The sequence below is a fragment of the Micromys minutus genome (assembly GCF_963924665.1).
Source record: "Micromys minutus genome assembly, chromosome: 26".
Taxonomy (NCBI): Eukaryota; Metazoa; Chordata; class Mammalia; order Rodentia; family Muridae; genus Micromys; species Micromys minutus.
In genome coordinates this window covers 7,251,580-7,272,247 of record NC_137961.1, presented here as the reverse complement: position 1 = coordinate 7,272,247, position 20,668 = coordinate 7,251,580, and positions in this window count along the sequence as shown.

The window sequence follows — 20,668 nt, the reverse complement described above, 5'->3', positions numbered from 1 at the left end:
AATAAAAAGGAATGACAGCCATAAGGCTTGCTTACATCTTGACTGATGCTCCATTAAGATAGAACACCTAATGTGGCTGACAGCCACCTTCACTAAGGTTAAGGAATACATGCCATGTAGCTTCAACAGATCTAGAATAAAACCACAATTATGCATAAACCAGCTAAGGCAACTCTCTTAAGACATAGTCCTATTGAGCCCTTCAGCCCATTAGTATTTCACCTTTCCCACTATGGAGGTAACAACATGTCTCCAAGATATTTTGAATTAGGATAGATTTTTTTTTTTTGTATGACAACACCCACGATTTTAAAGACATACTCAGGTTTACAAAAACTAACTGTGTATGGTGAACCACTTAAGTCGTTGCTAACATCGGGAAAATTTTTAAATAAGAAACAATGGAAGTTTGAAAACTAAGCTATGATTTATAAATAAGATTTCTAAATTCCAGCAGTCTGTTCAGGCTATCGAAGACTATGTCTAGCCCCTTTGATTTGAAGCTTTGCTAAGCCTTAACTATTAGGATAAGCTGAGTCATGAAAAAAAAAAAAAGACCAAAATGGTGATAATCTGTAATGGTATACTACGAAACAATAGAAATAAATAATAAATAAAGTTAGTTCCTAAGCTCTCTGTGGACTACTATATTTATGGTTTAAATTTTTATTCTTACATGAAAGGGTTTTTAGTTAAATCATCTCTTAGAATTCCAAGACTCAAACTTAACAAAAATGAAACCTTAAGATCCTAATCTCATGAAAACTACTAATCTGTTATAATGTGTTATAAATAACAAAAATATACAAATCAATGGTCACTCACTTTTAAATAATCAGATTATTTAATGAACCCAGAGTTGTGTTCATAGTCATAATACATATAATCCTAATTCATTTACAAACACAAGCTTTATTTAGCCTTCTGTACATGTTTACAGGGTAAGAAGACAACTAAGAGCAAGTAAGACTTTCACTGACAGCTTATCTTGCTGACAGGATTCACACCAAAGGAGGTAAATCACACACACACACACACACACACACACACACACACACACACGCAGATTTTAGTGTAACTTTTTACTATTCCTTTATTTAAAGAAACTTGTTTTACAATAAGGTAAGTAAAGGCAATAAATCAACTTTACCCTACTGAAGCAGGAAAGTTATCCTGAGCATTTGGCATCTCTGTCTCTGGAGAACACAGAGGAAAGAGCCTGCTTAGGAGAAAAAGCAGAAGCCCCCAACTCAGGTTGCAGGCAGGATGCTGCTCCAAAGGTTTGGTACAGTCAGCTGTGTTTCTGAGACTACGGATGCTGTGTCTGGTGACACTTGGTTAAATTACACATCCTTCCAATGGTGTGCTTGCAAGGTTAGAAAAATAAGAAATTTTATTTTGCCTCTTACATAAAAAATTAGAGTCTTCTTTATTTCAGGCCTTTCAGATATTGGGAGCCCAGATACCACCCAGATTCCTTTATATTTATGATTACAAAAAGTTCATTTTTTTGAGTTTATATTTTTGTACGAACATTAACAAAAATGTAAAAATAACATTATTAAAATAACATAATTAAATAATTAAAAATAACAAGTTCAGTACGAATAAAAGAACAGGAGCAAATTAAAATAAAAATTAAGTTTTAAAGACATTTCTTCTGGATAATATATAGTGGCAAAAAAACCCAAACATTCTCTTATAAGCCAAAGAGGTTAAACTGAAGGCACACTTATTAGGAGTTATCTTGTTTTAAAATTTTCACTCTAAATTATTTTTGACATAGCCTGAAAAATGTTATATCAGACTGTCTGCAAACTAAAGCTTTCAGCAAGTTCTTTCTTCATGAAAGTGTTAAGTTTGGATACTGTTCTTAGTTTTGTTTTATCTACAGCACCAAGTGGATGGAAATTTTCATGATTCCTTGGAAAAACTCAATTGTTTTGTTCTTCAGGGTTTTATTTTTGTAATTTTTTTCATGTATTTCTAGTAGAAGAGACTTAAGCTTAAAATGAAAAATTGCCCTAAATTTTAATGATTCAAAATCTTCAGTTAACAAAGCCTCAAGATTAAATGTTTAAAAGTTAATGAATGGTCATTGTTAATTAAACAGATTTTTTTTTGTTTTTCTTTTTTAAATTTTTATGCTTGCCCTTGGTCTGATGATCAGACACTGGCAAAGGAAGTAACTGAAGGAAGGTCCCAAAAGCCTAGTCTCCAACAAAGGCATTTTCTTTTATACATTATAGAGACATTATTTCATTTCAAGCTTCTAGCGCATAATTTGTAGTAAATGAACATCAGCTTAACATCAGAAGCTACAGTTGTCTGCGAATGAGACCTTCTCTGATGTCAGACATGCCAATAACTGTGCTAATACTCACTACAATCTTGTGCAGTGCCTCTTTATAACTAGTCAGCTATAGAGGGAGCTCCAGGAAAATACCATCTGTCTGATCTGAAACTTTACATGCATAACTTTATGCATATTCTTCCTAAGATTCACAGTACATCTAAATGCTAATAATGGTTCTGCTTAAACTAGCAAATAATTTAGGGAATTTTAATATTAATTGTGTTACTAAAATTTATTGCTTTCCACCGTGTATAGCTAATATAAAACACCATCATATATTTAATTGACAAAGTTTTAGAGATTACAAAGGATAGGAGGGGCTACAATTACCTGTATCTCCACATACTATCCAATTAGTTGTCCCAATTCAAAATTGGTTTTTCTTTTCATTTTAAAGAATAATGGTTTTTCTGATGCTGAAAAGAACTTTGCCTCGAAGGATGATTTTGGTTGCCAACAATTTCCTGGCGTGTGTTGTTCTAATGTGTCAGATTTTTTACATAGTATTGATAGTCAAATTGGTGATTTGTGTGAAGAAATAGACAAAATATATTAAGTGACCTGTGAATGGGCATTATCGATAAGATTGTTTTCCCCTTTCCTTGGTCATCTGGTTAGCTTGCTTGCTTTATTTATTTGTTTGTTTGTTTATTTACTTATTTATTGCAGCGATGAGGATTCTGGTGTCAGCAAACCAGATTGACCCTCTAGGAAACATTTATTATATATTCGGGGAAAATAAGGAGTTTTCTTTTCTTTATCTTTTTGTAATTTAATTTAATTTTTTTTTTTTACAAACAAGATTTTATCCTCCTCCTGGTCCACCCTCTAATTGTTTCACATCCCATACCTCCTCCCCGCCCCTAGTCTCCATGTAGATGCTCCACCTCCCCAACCCTCCACCCCACCAGACCTCCCCACTCCCTGGGGCCTCCAGTTTTTAGGGTTAGGTACATCTTCTCTGACTGAGTAAAGATCCAATAGTCCTTTGCTGTATGTGTGTTGAGGGCCTTAGATCAGCTGGTTTGAGAGCCTAATATCAACTGGTATATATTCCCTGCTTGGTGGCTCAGTGTCTGAGAGATCTCGGGGGACCCCGAGGGCCAGAAGAAAGCATGGAAACAGGCAATCTTGGGAGGTAGAAGGTGGGGACCCTCCAGAGTGTATGAGAGACCTGGGAGGTGAGAGACTCCCAGGGCTCAAAGAGAGGGACCTTAGATGAAATGCCCTAGAGTGGGGAGAGGGAACTGTAGAGCCCACTTCCAGTAGAAGGACAGGGCATCAAGTGAGGGATGGGGTTACCATCCCAAAAACCTCTGACCCAGACTTGTTCCTGACTGAAAGAACTGCAGGGAAAAAAATGGAGAAGGGCCTGTTTTTGACTGACTAGCACTTACTTATTTTTCTAGCTTAGTAGGTTGTTCTCAGATTTGGGAAAAGTGTTGGCTGTAACAATGCCAGGTCCTGTCTGGGTACTTCAGATGCCAAGATTTTATTTGAGGCGTCTTGCCTGAATGATTTTTATTATAGTTATCAGCTAGAGAGATTTCTTTATTGTCCAAGATTGTTTTTCCATGTAGGAATGTTACTGCTTTCTTAATGTTAAGTATCATTCCCATATTGAGCATAAGAAGGTTAAGGCTGTGTTAATCCTCTTTGTCTCATTACGCGTTCATCCCAGGTAGTAAAAGACAAAAGAAATAAAATATACAAGTAGGAAAAGTCTCTCTGTATCAAAAGGTACAAATACTTGAAATCCTTTCTCACTGGAAAACTTGTTTTCTTTTCATTTTAAAGATTTATTCATTTATTTCATGTATGTGAGCACACTGTAGCTGTCTTTAGACACCGGAAGAGGACATCAGGCCCCATTGTCGTGAGCCACCACGTGGTTGCTGGGAATTGAACTCAGAACCTCCGAGCCATCTCTCCAGCCCCCGAAAACTTTATTATGGCATCCAATGTGATATTACTTAGTTTCTAAGCACAGTAGAACATTTTAGTGAAAGTGCACGAAGCCACTCAACAGAAACCCTGTAAACATAAAGAACTCTGGCTTCAGGATGCACTGACTCAGGTTAGCACTCCAGTTCTACATTTATAGCTGTGCCGTATTAGTGTCTCTGCCAGTAATAAAAAGATCACACCAGTTCTTGTAACTTAGGCAGTAGTTAAGCAAGCTGTCACCTGTAGCGAATCCTAGGCAAGTATTAGTGTTCTAGGCCTGCTGCAAAAAATTGCCAGACTGAGCTGATGGCCTTCCCGAGACACTATTCTATGCTATTCTGTAGAGCTGGCGACTAGAATGCTATCCTGGATAGAGAAGCATTTCCAGGTTTTTGTTTGTGTTGTTTTAGCAACTAGTGTTCCTGTCCTAATGTGGGCATCATTGGACATTATTCTAGCATCTATCCTATTTGTCTTCCTGTTGTCTCTCTCTTGTTGTAGGAGGCTTAGCCGAGCAAGGACATTGGGAGATGCTTGTCAAGCATGCAGGCTGATTTCCTCCAATGGAAGTATGTCACTGTGGATAGACTTTGAAATTTCAAAAGCCCTATGCCACGTCATTTGGCTTTTCTTTCTGCCTGGTGGCTATTGTCTCAACATGTGAGCTTTTAGTTCCTGCTGAGGTGCCATGATTACATGCTGTCGTGTCCCCTGACATGACGGCCATTGTCTTCTCTGAAATTTTAAGCAGGCCATAAACTTACTTTTATCAGTAGCTTTGGCCATGGCGACTCTTCGAAATAATAGAAAAGTAACTAAGACAAACCTCAAGGGGAAAACATGGTCCCATCATTGCACCATGGTAGATGCAATGCTGGTCTAGTCATTGCGGTCTATAGGATTTACATCTAGATAGGAATAGAACTTGTTAATCGTAACACAAGGGGCAGCTGATAGTTGACCATTTTACTGAGAGGTGTTCTTCCATATTTTGAAGAGATTGCCATGGTCTACAGCTGTCATCAGCCTGAATTATGGCAATTCTCATGGTTCAGCCTGTCGGGTTTTGGGATTAGAGGTGTAAAATTATCATGCCTAGTTTATGCTCCTTTTACCCGGAGTACTTACATTTAGTGATATCATTGAGTGTGTTCTGCCGATTCCTATGATTTTTACACTATTTGCCTTGTTGGTATGAATTTTTATCACATCGTGTTCTGTTTCATGACTGGGGGTGCCTGAGCATCATCTACGCACTGCTCACTGGAGGCAGAATGGAGTCTGCAATGGGAGTCCACAGTCTATGTCTTTCTCAATCAGGGGAAACAGTGAAGTCTGGGATAAGTGCTGTGGTTCTGGTCTCCTCTCTGGGTACCTGGGTGCTGCTGCTGTACTACTGGGGGTCAGGAACAGGAGTCTATAGGTCTATCTTTCCCTTTGTGCACCAGGCTAAAACAGGGAAGGCAGAGTCAAGACCAGCAGAACCTGGTCTGATTGGGAGTGAGTTCTGAGAGTACCAGACATGCTGCAGGAGAGAAGTTCTTTTTTGGAAGTTTTAAACACATCTCACTAAGAGAAAAGCCTTCCCCGAGATGATCTGTTAGATTAATTTTCATATAAATCCTGGGCAAACACACCAGTTTTATATTGTAATATGCCCTATGTAGCACAATAGCTGGCTAACTGCCTAACCTCCATGTTGTTAGAATCTTTCTCCCACCGATAATTCCAAGTTACTACTTACTAATTTCTATGTTTTATCTTGGCTGCTTTTTAACTCTAATTAGCCATCTGGGACATGTTTTCATGGTCCAGAGCCCAGGGTGCTCTCCTCACATTTTTTTCTTTTTATTAGATAGTTTATGTATTTATATTTCAAATGTTATCCTTTTTTCCTGTTCTTCCCTTCCCTCGCCCTCCCCCTGGCAGATGTTTCCCCTCCCACCAACCCACTCCCACACCAACACCCTGACATTCACCAACACTGGGGAAATTAGCCTTCACAGGATCAAGGGCTCTCCTCCTATTGATGCCAGACAATGCCATCCTCTGCTACATATGTGGTCCCCCAATGTGTACTCTTTGGTTGGTGGTTTAGTCCCTGGGAGCTCTGAGGGATCTGGTTAGTTGATATTGTTCTTCCCATGGGGTTGAAAAGCCCTCAGCTCCTTCAGTCCTTTCCCTAACTCCTCCACTGGGGTCCCTTGTTCAGTCCAGCAGTTAGCTGCAAACATCTTAGTCTGTATCAGTATGACTCTGGCAGAGCCTCTCTCTTCCCATGTTTCTACCCCATGGTTGCCTCTATGTTTCTCCTATTTTCACACTCTCATATAGCATTGGGGATCTCCTTTTTCTCCTCCTCCTGGTCCCCAGGGATTCTAAATCCCAACTTCCACCTATCGGCTGCTGGCATCTTTATTTACCAATCAGAACCAACTGAGGCAGGTTCCCAGAAGCTACAAACAAACCCTCTCATACAAACAGTATTTTTGGGGGGCCCAGTTAGCCTTTGAATACAAGCAGCTTATTTCCCCCTGCTGTCCAATTAAAAAGACTCTTCTTTTAGATATACATTGAACACAGTCATAAGAATTATGTAAATTATAAGGTATGATATATGCTTATAACTTTTAGTCCATCATATTTGGCAATGTAGATAAAGTATTCTATCATCTATCTTAACTTAAAGAGTTTATAATGTTGTATGTCAAATATGTTTCATTTTAATTTGTACTTAAAATTATCCCTTCAAATCTGGAGCATCTTCCTTAATGCTAGACAACTTATGTTTAATTATGAGACTAGATCTAGTCTTCAACCATCAGAGATCTGAGAAGGAATTACATATTACGTAAATGTGTAAAAAGTATAAAGACAGAGCTTCTAAAACTTACACAATTTCTGGAAACAGCTAAATTTATGGACAGTCCCCGATATTCCTTATAATGTTGGGGCATCTCTCTTCAGCCATCTAACTGATCTTAAGTGAAGCAGGAATTGTGAACGACTAGCTTATCATGACTTGGCAGAGCTTAGCGGTTGACTATCTCACATACATTTGTCCTTTCTGGACAATATTTCTTTTTGTTTGTAGATGAAATTAGGGCAATTCTTGACCAGTGGCTACCTTGCCACAATTGGAGTAACTCCATATGGACTCTTGGAAGTGGGTTGGGGGTACTGTCAGAAGCAGACATGTTTCCTAGTCAAAAGATCTACTACTAATAAAATGATTTTAAATGTCATATTCTGTGGATCTCTGATGTTTTTAAAGACCATCTATTTATATGTAGCATAACTGAGTTGTTAAACATTGATTACTCTCAGCTATGTGCTATTTGAACAATCCTGAAAATGCTTTATTGTAATTCAAATGAGAACCTAATATTACCATGAGTTTACTGTCTGACCTTTAACTTGTAGTACGCAATCATCTTAAATAGTTTGTAATAGCAGCTATTAGAAGGACTGGGTCTGAGCCTTGTATTCTTAAATGAGTTGTTTAGGCACGATGTTTATCTAAGAGTATATAAATGTTATGTCAATATACAGAGATTTATGTTAATAAAAACCTTAAATCTATACCAACGTATAGATTTTATACAAATGTAAGAAAACATCAGCTTTCTGAGAGGACCCTTACTTACTTATACTGGTTTATTTGATGGTGGATGTAAATACCGCTCTAGTGTGGAGCTAGACACACGGACTCTGTCACTTGGTCCGATCCACCCTCTCCACACAGTTTCCTTTCCAGGTGGTTCACTCCTCCTGCCCTGGCGCTTCTGCCCCAGCGTGGGGCTTCTTTACCCCACCCCCCAGCACAAACATGTCTCTATGGCACAGTAACTTTTCATACAGATTTGTATATTTAATTCTCAACTCACAAACCCTCTGTACAATATGATTACATCCAATGGACAAAGATACAAACTGTCCTTCTATAATGGGTAAAAAGACTTATAAAATCCCTTACAAATTTTCATATCTACCTATCTCCAATTACTGCCACCAGGATCTAAGTTAGCTCCATCTTGATCTCTCCCTAATCTCTGTTCCTGTTCTGTTTTTCTACCTTTTCTCCACCTACCTCTCCAATGTCCAAAGTTATATCGATTTAACATAAATCTACATCTCATTGACATGGAGAAGAACTCCAGATGTTTATGCTACATGGCCCATTGTTCGTGGTCCACAGAGGGGTATTATGATTATGTGTTCCAAAACAGGTAGAGGCAGGTACGGGTAGGTAGCAAATTGTTCTACTTCTGTCATTCTCATTTCTGAGATTCCCAGGGTTTGCGATCATTCAACCTTACCATTTCTTATGCCTGTCTGGTAACATGGTCCCACATGCTCTACACATACAGTTTGCTCTTTCTTTTCTTCCTATTCATGTTGCTTAAATGTCTACTAAGTGGGATGTGTTTGATTTTTCCAAGTTATCCTTTGATCATTTATTATTCTTATTAATATTATTCTTTCTTGCCCTTTAATTATTGAGATTTCCTTTCTTTTTGCTGTGTATAATATTCTTCTAAGTTTTTCTCCAATGTTACCCAATGGCCATATAATAAAAATTTCTTTAATTTTGTGTAGTATCCCTACTGAAATATATTTTTCTTCATTGATTTTAAAAGATGAATTCCTAACAGTGGGAATGGGCATATCTCTAACTCTTTACCTGCTCTTAAGACTCTTTGCCTCCTTATTGGTTGCCTTACTCAGTTTTCATGTCAGAGCTTTAGGCTTTGTCATATTGTTTCTTGTTCTGTCCTTAATGTTGTCTTTTCTTAGAGGCCTGCTCTTTTCTGGAATGAACAGAAGTGAAGTAGATAGTTCGAAGAGAGAGTGAGGAGAGGTGATGGGGAGCTAGAGTGGAGGGAAGGGAAACTGTGGCTGGGATGTGTATGCGAGGCGAATCTGTTTTCAATAAAAAGAAAAAAAAAAAAAAAAGAAAACTTTGCTGGACGAAGTAATCTTTTTGGAATTTACGTACTCTGAAGGCTTGAAATCTATCATTTCATGCTTTCCTGTTACTTAAGGCATTTGCTGATAGATCTGATGTTATAAAATTTACTCCTTTAATTTGGTCATCACTGAAGACATGGTAGTATTTATACTGGTACTATTTATATTAATATAGGAGCATTGGTAGGACTGCCTCTGCCATATTGGCTGCTTGGAAGATAATATTAGTTTTCTTGAGTAATGATTGACCTGGGTGGGTGAAGTTCACTGAGGTTGATGCCTTGGCTAACTTGGGTGCTATATGAAAACAGGCTAAGTTAACTACAAGGAAAAGGCCAGTAACTAGTACTCCCCAAAGGTCTCTGCTTCAGTACCTACCTGTAGGTTCCTGATCGGATTTTCCTCAGAAAGTTGAGTTATAAGCTGAAATAAATTGTTTCCTTAATAGAAATATATTGAAAAATATATTTCAGTGTGGACACTACATAAAACTAAAACAAAGTTATTTATAGCCACAGTGTTTTATCACAACTAAGACATTTAGTAATCCCTTATGAGAAAAACCAAGAATTTGCGTACATGTTAGCTAGAATGCTAGCCTATAAAATTTGTTTCTGGGTCCGAGTACTTCATGAGAAAAAGACATAAAACGGGCAGTAGAGATGTCCCAGCTGGTAATCACACTTGTTGCTCTTCCAGAAGACTGCAGTTTGGTTCTCAGAATCTAGATTACAACTTCTGTCACTTCATCTTCAAGGGATTCAGTTCCCTCTTCTGGACTCCACAGGAACTATAACACACCTGGCATGTAAAACTGCAGGCACATAAATATAAACAAATTTTCAATCACATAAGACATAATGCATACCACAATGAGAAAAATAATTGTAATTTTTACCAGAAGCAGATAGGTGGAAATTGTTAATATAGACCTACTTTTCCTGTAGTAGTGTTACATCTCATAGAAGTGAAACAAAGACTCGGAAGTACTCGCATTCATAGAGGAGCTCTGAGTTTGTGTCCAAGTTATTAAGACTGAGGCATTGCACGTTGGATGGAAGATGAATCTGCTTCTTGGGTTTCTAGAGATGACAATTTTCATTGTCAGCACAGCATTATTGCCTTGACTCTAGTTCCTGGGACCCTAACTATAGTGTGTATACAGGGGACTTAGGTTATTCAGTTGGTCCCATCTGCATGATGACAGCTTTGACTCTTTCTGACGCCATTTACCATGTAACTTTTTTTTCCAGCATATCAGCATATCCCTTTCATTTAAAGTTCTAAGCTTAATGGCTCGTACATGAAGTTATATTTATTTATTACTAAGCTCATAGGTTAGGTTTAAATCTGTAAATACTTACCTGGAGGGAACTGCTTCTTATACACACAGTGAGTAATTCTGAAGAAGTTGAACTTACATGCCACGTCTTTGCTTATCAACATGATGGCATCCGTTTGTCACGTGCTATTAGGGCAGAACAAAGAACAGAGATATGAAAAATATGCCTGGAGGTCTGGAGCATTGACCTACTTGGGAAAGCTATAAAATGCACAAGATGGAGACAGCTGTGGTCCTGCCAAAAAAGAAGGAACAAGGGCCCGGTGCCCGTCAGCCAGGTTGGAGCCTAACCAGTCAGCCAATTTCTTCATTCTTGAAAGTTTTAGAAAGTTACTGTGTAAGACATACATTGTTTCAGGAGAACTTGAGTTTTATATCCATACATCAGAGATAATAAGAAGTGGTTTATAGATGTGTACAGATATGGAGGTATAGATAAGTTGCTACAACTCTAAGCGGTCTTGTGACAGTGGAAAGTATTATATGGAAGTGTTCACTAGGGTTGTTATCTATGACGAAATGCTCTTTTCAAAAGTCATTTTTAAATGAAGCCTTATTTATTTTTAAAGCAGAAGAGAATACTTTCCAGCATCTACATCAAAGATCTTGGTCTGTACAATGCTTCCAAAAGTCTAGATGTTATCACTCTCACTGCTAGCTACTCCCTAGAAGAGGAGGATGGAGGAAGGGGAGGGGAGGGGGAATTTGGAAGAGAGGAAGGAGGGAAAGCTGTGATCTGGATATACTATAAGTAAATAAATTTAGAAAGTATATAAAATCCATATTACCTTATCATTTGTTAGTCAATTAAAATGTGTTAAAAATAAAAGTTTAAAGGGGCATATTTTGCCTTGCTAAATTAACAACAAAAAGTTTAGAATAGGTAGATCACACAGTTGTTGAAGTACTTGCTGATATGTTTTTTTTCATCAGTTTAGGTGATTTGAAGGTGATGATCATTATATTTTTTTACTACATAAAACTAAGTCAGAGGCTTTACTCTCTTACAGGAATTTGGCTCTCAAGACCTTTCTTTGGTGATACAGAGCAATGAAATCCTAATTTGCTCATTATTTTGAAATGGCTCAAAGACTACAGGATTTTCAAGGAAAAACTTCATGCCTTTGAGGAGCTGTTTAGTAATTCTGATTACAAGATGAAAGAGTGACAGAACTCCAGGCCACAGTTTCTTTTCGCATGGAACAAAAAGTATATTAAATGAATATTTTAAAGAGAGGCAATTATTTTGCTTTTGCCTGGAAATCTTTTCTGTGCAGTTCTTTTTTCCTTTTTGTACTGTAATGTGGCTGTGTCTGGGCACCCTGATCTCCCCAGCTTAATAACTGGACTTTTGTATGTGGTTCCAATGGTGCATTTATCCTGTGCTGAGTATATTTTGCCCGCTGTTCCCTTTTCAGGCCACAGCACAAAGTCTGGACATTGACATTTTGCAAGTCTACTTATGTAGATTTTTTTCCCTCAGAAGGACGTTATTGTGTGTTTTGTGTTATGTGCTGGTTTCTAATTTAAGGCACTCAAGGAGTTTATTCAGCAATTGTATGATTTATTCTTAGATTGGCTTAAAGATTAATTACATAGCACTTGCCTTTAAAAATATTGATGGAAATGATATTTGCAAGTCCAAGGCTGAGATAATTCATAAAAATCATATTTTCAACAGCATGCCCATTGTTCACCCCCATGGGTATAAGAAAATAACTTGTTTTAGTCTTTTCTAGAAATTTTAAATTTTTGATAAAATAGGCACTATTATTAGAAACAAATCTGAGGTGACTGCTAAATACAGTAGATAGAATTTGTCACTCATACATCAGAGACAAGAACTTCTTCCAACCAAGTTCTTACATTCTTTGGTACCATCCATAATATTTACAGGTTTATGAAAAATATTATTTTCATAATCCCCTATGATTTATGAATATCTTAGACATGATAATTTTCATAATTATATATTAAAATGATTTAAAACACATGGCTGAGCCATTCATCATTTAATTTTTAAAATTATGATTTAAGCTCTTATAAGACCTCAGCCCAGTGATGGATGAGGCATGTTAACAATTATATATAAATAACTGTTCATTTCCACTAATTTTAGATTTATATTCAAAATAGCATCTTAATTTTGACTTTCTGACTAACAGCCCTAGAACACTTTTATTCCTCATGTAGAATTTTATTTTAATAACAGTATATACAGTCTGAAAAAAAGGATGTATATTATTCTGAAAAACATGGTGAGATCAAGAAGGCCTTAGAATGTCACTTTTCACATGATTTATGATTGTCTGGTGGCCACTTGTAGCATGTTTTGGAGGCTGGGAGAGCCGTGATGTGGCCCAGTGCCTGACTAACAAGTGCATATCCCTGGTTCCTTTCCAGTGCTAAAGTAAAAACCAAAACCAAAAGAAACCAAAGAAAAGAATAAAACAAAAAACCAAACCAAACAAAAACAAAACATAACAAAACAAAAAAACCCAGAAAGAATGTCATTGAGAATGAAGGTTAGCCTTGACTGGGTACATCCTGGGATGTCCATGACCACAATTCGGTGCTAGTGTTGGTCCAGAAAAGTGTCTCCATGGGCAACTGCACCTGTGGTCAGACAGAAGGAAATGCAAATGCAACGACACTGGATGTTTCCTATTGTGTATTTCCCACAGTGTATTTCTATTTTCACAGACCAAGGCACCAGCTTAAGACGGAAAGCCATGGGCTTGAGAAACTCAACTGCTATACAGATGTGTTGTTCAATGGCTTGGTGTCAGCAACTTTCCAAAGACTTTATGCTCACGGGGCTGATATCATTCAGACTAGGAAGGTTTACCCCATGTGTTTATCTCAGTTGACGTTCTAGACACTGAAAATCAATCTGACATCTGTTTTTCTACTATCAAAGGGAGTAAAAGTGACACTGCTTGAGAGGATGGGACTCGTGTGTGTGTGTGTGTGTGTGAACAGCTTGTCCACTATACGTACCTTTAAAAAGCTCCTAGGAGTCTCTGGTGAGCCACATTGAGTGCTGTGGAGAGTCTCCTGGCATCTCTTAAAATGGGGATGAGGCAGAAAACATGCTGTTGGTACTGATTACCTGCCAAATAAACACACTCATCACATGTATCAGTACACACACACACACACACACACACACACACACACACCTGTGGGGTGCAAACAAAACAACTCGCAGTAACAAGAGAAGAGCTAGGACTGATGAAACACTAAAATTTTATAAGTCTGTGTATAGGTAATCTTTTTGACCATCCCTTAAAGCACCTGTGTTATTGTGGGAAGCTGAGTTTCTTATTAAGGAAACCTTTGAAACATTATATAGAGCAGAGCAGGCTGGACGTGGTTGTGCAGTGAACAGTCAGAAATCTCCCTGTTTCTAGGATGCTAACTGCCCTCTTCAGTGCATTCTTCTTGAATGAGGTCGGGGTGATCTTGAGACATCCACTGTTGGACATGTAAACAAAATGAAGCAGTGTTAGAGGGGTCCAATCTAGGGCACTTAAAAGAACCAATAGGTATAATTTAGAACCTCGCGTTAGCTAGTTTTATGTCAACTTGACACAAGCTAGAGTCATCTGAAAGGAAGAAATCTTACTTGACAAAGGGCTCCATAAGATCAAGTTGTCAGGCATTTTCTTAAATAGGAATTGGTGGGGGAGGTCGCAGTTCATTGTGGATGGTGCCGTCTCTGGGCTGGTGGTCTTGTTTCTACAAGAAATCAGACTGTAAGGCCAGTAAGCAGAAGCCTCCCATTCTTTCTTGCATCAGCTCCTGTCTCAAGGTTCCTGTTTGACTTCCTGTCCTGACTTCCTTCAGTGAAGGCCTATGATGTAAAGTGAAATAAACCTTTTTTTCTTCCAACTCGCTTTTGGTCATGGCATTTCATTATAGTAATAGTAACCCTGACTAAGACAAACCTCAAATTATTTTGTAGAAGTCAGGGACGGGGCAGGCTGAACTGACCTGTCTACAGGAGAGACAATGAAAAGCCTCATCCCTGGGCCTCATTTGGGGCTGTTTCTGTCACTGTTCATCTGGTCATTCGTAGTTATTACATTTATTGTCATAGGGTCAGTTTTTATGATGCTTTTCCATTGGTTTACATGATTTCCTAACATTAACCTGGATTGGTATGTAGATTATTATGATTTTATTGCCAGGCATTTGTGTAATTAAAAAGCACATAAACTATTTCTCTGTATACATTTTTATTTTAGCATAACAATTCCAGTATATATAATGGCTTATTGCAAAGTGCCTGTATTAGGGTGCAGCCCCATGGGCTAGATCCGTGAGGCTTTTGCTCAGGTTTTGGTGGCTGGGCTTTCCTCTGGAAGTCCTTGGGAAGCTTCCACATGTACATTCCACCAGGTTTTGGCAGAAATCAGTTCTTGAAGTTGTACAATTCAGGCTCCCATCCTTTTGCTGGCTGGTGTTCAGGGTGGTTCTTAGTGGTGCTCTTCCTTACTGGCCATGGTAGGTAATCTCCTACATCTTGAAGGCCAGACAAAATGTCTATCAACATCTAATGTGTGTGTGTGTTTTGTGTGTGTGTGTGTGTGTGTGTGTGTGTATGTATGTATCAGAATGATGGCTGTATTTCATTACATTCAACCCCCTTCTTATAGGGTAAGTTCTAGAATGGCATCTTGGAATTTTGTTTGTTATATCATTCTGAGTCTCAATTTCAGCTGGACAATTTTATTTATATTATATACTCACAGTGTTGTGATGTTATTTTTTCTGTGAATTCATTGTATTTTTCTTAATCGGTCTTAAGTTATGTCATGCCAACATGAATAGGTAATCAATAAAATAAATTTAAATGCTTTCGAAATATCATCTTATTTTATTTTCCATTTTCATAATATATTTCATTTTTATAATATACAGTATATTTATATTTAATAAAAACAATCAAATGCCATTTACAACAAAGAGATTAGAACCTTCCTCATGGCATGTAGAAATTTACCACATTTGTTTATTCATGGGAGCAGAGAAAATATGAGTGATGTTTACACAATCCATTTGAATTAAAATATACTTGATGTATATGCATATCAGTTTATAAAAGGCAGAGTTAATAATATATAAAAGTGCTTTATTTTTCTGTGTTAGTAATATATTTCAGTTCATGAATTTTCAAGAGTTACTGACTCTTGAAAGTTAAAGTATATTGTAACTTAGTAATATAGTTTACCTTTATTTACAGCTGACAGACAATACTTTCTCCTAAAACGTTATTCTGAGTATTTACACTCTTCCGAGTTGGGTTTTGAATGAATGCTCAGAAGATGCTGGGGGTTCTTATTGAAGATTTTGACAATCCCCAGTAAACAGCAGAGCATTCTGAAGTACATTTCCAGAAAGTGTGAAGATGATACAGTGGGGAGTCTGGATAGAGTTTGTCACTGAATAGAGTCGAGGCTGAGGACCGGGTGACAGCACCATGCTGGTCAGATATCCCCCAAGCGATTGTTGGCACAAGGATTCACAAATGCTTCTAATGCAGGAGGGTGAAAAACTCAGTGTGTGAGATCTGTTGTCCTGAGAAAAACTATTTTTATTGCTAAAAGTTGTATGGTGTATTCTTCCTTTTTATACAATGTATCTTGATCATATCCAAGCCAAAGCCACGTTTCCCACCCCACTGAATACATTTACCCTCCTGCCTTAATGCCATCTTCCTTTTGTAAAAGCCTAATTTGTGCTACACATAGTTGTGTAAGTCGCTTGAGCCAACAGCCATGTCTTTCGAGAAAAGTGATGTGTCCTCTTTAAGCAGCCATGGGGTTGCACGGGCTCCTTTAACACCCATGCTGGAATGTTGACTGGCTAGGCCCAATGCAGGTAAGCATAGCTGCTATGCATACCTGCCCATCCTCTAGATTTTAGTCTCTTTGCCCCTCTGCAACGTTCTCCAAGCCTTGGGTCAGGATAGGAGTTGATATAAAAGTTCCATGTCTAAGACATGCCTTCTGGCCCAGTAGTAACACCAATGTTATATGACTAACCAACAATTTTTAAATTATTTGATAAGGAAGGCCCATTCCATGGAACCCATACCTGACACAACCAATAAAGTGAAGAGCTTGTGTCTAGATATATTGTGACCCCAGGAACAATATTACTTCTGCTCTTCACTAAATGGACATTGCAATAAAAGGAGTCCTTAATGACTCGTTGCCATTCAGTAGATCAGTGTATGGCTTAACCATCACCAGAGAAGATTCTTCTTGAAGGAGATGCCAATGAACATGGAGACCTCAGTTGGTCAGTACAGAGCAGACAAGAGAGGTCCGAGTGCTCAGCACTGAATGAAGTGTCTGTATCCCTTCACTAAGGGAAAGATGAAGTGGAAACATGTCAAGGAAACAGTTTTTTTTTTTTTTTTTTTTTTTTTGTTCCAGATACAACAGGGCAGATGTGCACGTGAACACTGTACCTGTAGTGGTACAAGTCATTAAAGACAGAGAGAATCCAAGCATGGAGAGGGGCGTGAGCACAGAGTTCACCCTGACTGAGGAGCTACTGGCTTTTGATTGTTTCTGGGGGATGAACAGTTAGGTTTCCTTTATCCTGTGACACTCGGTTTACCAGCCATGCTCTAGGGCAAGGCCACAAGTAATTAGCCAACACAATCCACACTGAGGGGGTTTAATAATGGAAAGGAGAGAATGGATTCAGGTTGTTAGGGAAGTAGGAAAGGATTTGAGAGGAGTTGGAGAAAAGACGTGAATAGGATCCAAAATCCACTGTATGAAATTCTCAGAAAACTAATAACACCACAAAAACAAATGAAACATGTTACTTGGGGTTGAGAACCCGGCAGACAGTTAACTCCTGGACATTGAAGACACTACTTCCTCGGTGGGCACGCTGGTAGATCAGTAATGTAGCATGTAGAGCAGCTTCCTGCACATGAAGGCCAACGCCCCCCCCCCCCCCCCCCCGTGCCAACGTCCAAGCCAGCAAACCACACTTTTGGACATAGTAAATGTGGATATTGCCTGATTTCATCCATTATTCGGGTTTTCACCGTCCAACATTAGAAGCATTCACAAATCTTTGTGCCAGTGATCCCTAGGTGGATATCTGAGGTGCACGGTGCTGTAATCCTGTCCTCAGCTTTGACTACCTGCTCAGTGACTAACTGTATTCAGAATCTCTACTCTAACATCTTCAGTCTGTTCAAATCTTTATCTTCTTTACTTTGCTTCCCACCAGCCTGAGTTGTGTCACAGACCGCAGTGTCTAAACTGGACATACTTCTGGAAATGTATTGAAAATGTAAAATGTATTTAAAAAAAGAGAAAGGAAAAGAACACCAGTGTTCATTGCCGCCGTGTGACGAGCTGTCACACAGGGAAAAAGCAGAAACAACGTAAGTCCTCAGAGTTTTTGTTTATGGAAAAAATATTGTTCTTCTTTCTGTGTGGGTTAGCAAGGGAACCTGCATCTGGCCTTGAGGTGGGAGGGTGGGTGAGTCCAGGGACCCTAATTCAGTTCTTACATCCGGTCTCTGTGTGAATTGCTAATGTCCACCTGCAGCAGTGATAGCAAAATCTCCAACAGCCCATCTCCAGGTCTGTCTTTCTCTGTGGGACATCCTGTCAGAAGAGGAATCCTCCGGAGCTGCCATCTGGACCAGTATCGGCATGAACTGGCAAACAACTGCAGCAAGATTATCAGGGGGTGATGTCTGGAGATCACGGTACAGTTTACTTGTAAAGAAAAAGGGGTTTCTAAATAAATACTGTAGGTTTGGGCATCTGGTTCTGTGATAACAGATATACCCTGGTTTTCCCACAGCCAGCCTATCACATAAGCTTTTGTTTAGTTTTCTGTGTTTCTTGTGCATATGTGCCAGGGCTTGCCTATCCTGGCTGCAGATCCTTCTTGCTTGGGGCTTGTTGGCTTCTTATTCTATTCTCTTTTTGCTCTGTGGATTGTCTCTGCCATTAGCACTTATCCTGCTGTTTCCCTATTGAGGACCCAGATAACTGGCAGGCTCTACAGGCCGGGCTGCAGAATCACTCAACAGGAAGCTACAGCTTAGAAGGCTGAGAAGCACCTGTGAAGCTGAGCTTTCTTCAGAAGAGGATTTCTAGCCACTCGCACTTTGTGTCTGACTGCCACTATTGTAGGGGAACTGCTTAGAGTATGTGCACACGGGTTTGAATGTGTGATCTGTGAATCTAGGGATGTTTTCGACCAGAGCCAAGAAAAGGGAAGGAACCCGTGACTTTCTTTTCTTTTTACATTGCTAGTGGAGGAAATAAAACACTGAGCATTTTTTCCATAGAAGTGTGCCATTTATTTACATTGGTGTAAAATTTAGGATGGTTTAAAAGTATAAATATTGAGTAAGGGTTTTTACAGCATCACTTCTACCCCTCTTAGTTATTAATATATATTCCCAACTGTGTCTAGGCATCGATAACAGATTAGCAGAGGAAAGATGTACATTTTACATACACACATACATACATATACACACATATACACAGACACACATACACACAGATCTGTACACACACATACACAAGCATATACATATACACACATAAACACACACACACACACACACACACACACACACACACACACACACACCCCTTTACAGAGACTGAGGACTGAAAAGGAAGGGCCAAAGTAGGTATCTTTTATGCTTTTTGAATGAAGACTCATGTCATAAAAAAAAATGATAGGACAAAATGGTCTGGCCTACAGATACTAAATTCCAGGAGCCTCAGTAGGAGATGGTATAGGGCATATAGGTAGCAGAAAACATCTTAGTGTTGCTACTTGTATGATAAAACACAGTGAGCAAAACAACCTGGGGAGAAGGAATGGTCTTTGTAGCTTATATTTCCATATCATAGTCCATCACTGGTGGAAGTCAGGACAGGAACACAAGGCAGGACAGGAACTTGGAGGCAGCATCCGAGAGACTGCAGTGCTGCCAAGTAGCTTCTTCTCCATGACATTCTCAGCCTGCTTCTTATATCACCCAGGACCACCTGACCACAATGGGCTGGTCCCTCCCACTTGAATCCCCAATCAAGAAATTGCACCATAGACTTGCCTGCAGGGTGATAGGATGGTGACATTTTCTCTTTTAAGTTTCTCATCTTCCCAGTTATGTCTCTAGCCTGGGCTAAGTTGACATAAAAAAAATTAACAGCACAGGAAGTGAGGGCTATTTAATAAACTTGTATACTTCTCCTGAAGTATCAACTTGGAGTGATTGGTGATAGGAATTATCTTCCTGTGTTGGTTCAGGGAAGGCACATGTTTCCTAGGAATGTCTGTGGAAGTACAGAAGAGGGAGGGGGGGGGAAGGGAGGGGGAGACAGAGACACACAGAGAGAGACAGAGTCAGAGATACAGAGAGACAGACAGACACACACGCATAATACATACATACAGAGAGAGAGAGAGAGAGAGAGAGAGAGAGAGAGAGAGAGAGAGAGAGAGAGAGAGAGAACTATGTAATTGTTTCTCCTCTAAGACTTACAACTGAGTTATATTTATCTCAGACATATCTGGGGGTGATACCTACCGCTTTCTTTTACCGGCTGTAGAAATCTTACCAGATACTTAGAATATGAACACCAACAGAGAAAATACTTGAATATTAACAATGCAATCAAAAACAAATTCTCAATGGTCAGCAGAGCCTTACAAACTGTGCTGGCTGATCTTGATTGTCAACTCTATTAGAGTTATGACTGTGGAAACAACTCTATGGGCATGCCTGAGGGGCTTTCTTGGCTAGGGAAAGAGAACTGCAAAGACTCACATAGCAGTAGTGGGAAGCACAGTCAGAGGTGAACTGAACGCTGAGTTTCAGTGGTCACCGTTCTTCACTGTTGATGAAATGTGGCCAACTTTCCTCTGCTCCTGTTTTCTTGTTTCCCCTGCCATGGTAGATTATAACCATAATGGATTTTATATATATATACAGGATGAAGTAATCCTTTTCCCCATTGAGCTGTTCCTTGTCAGGTATT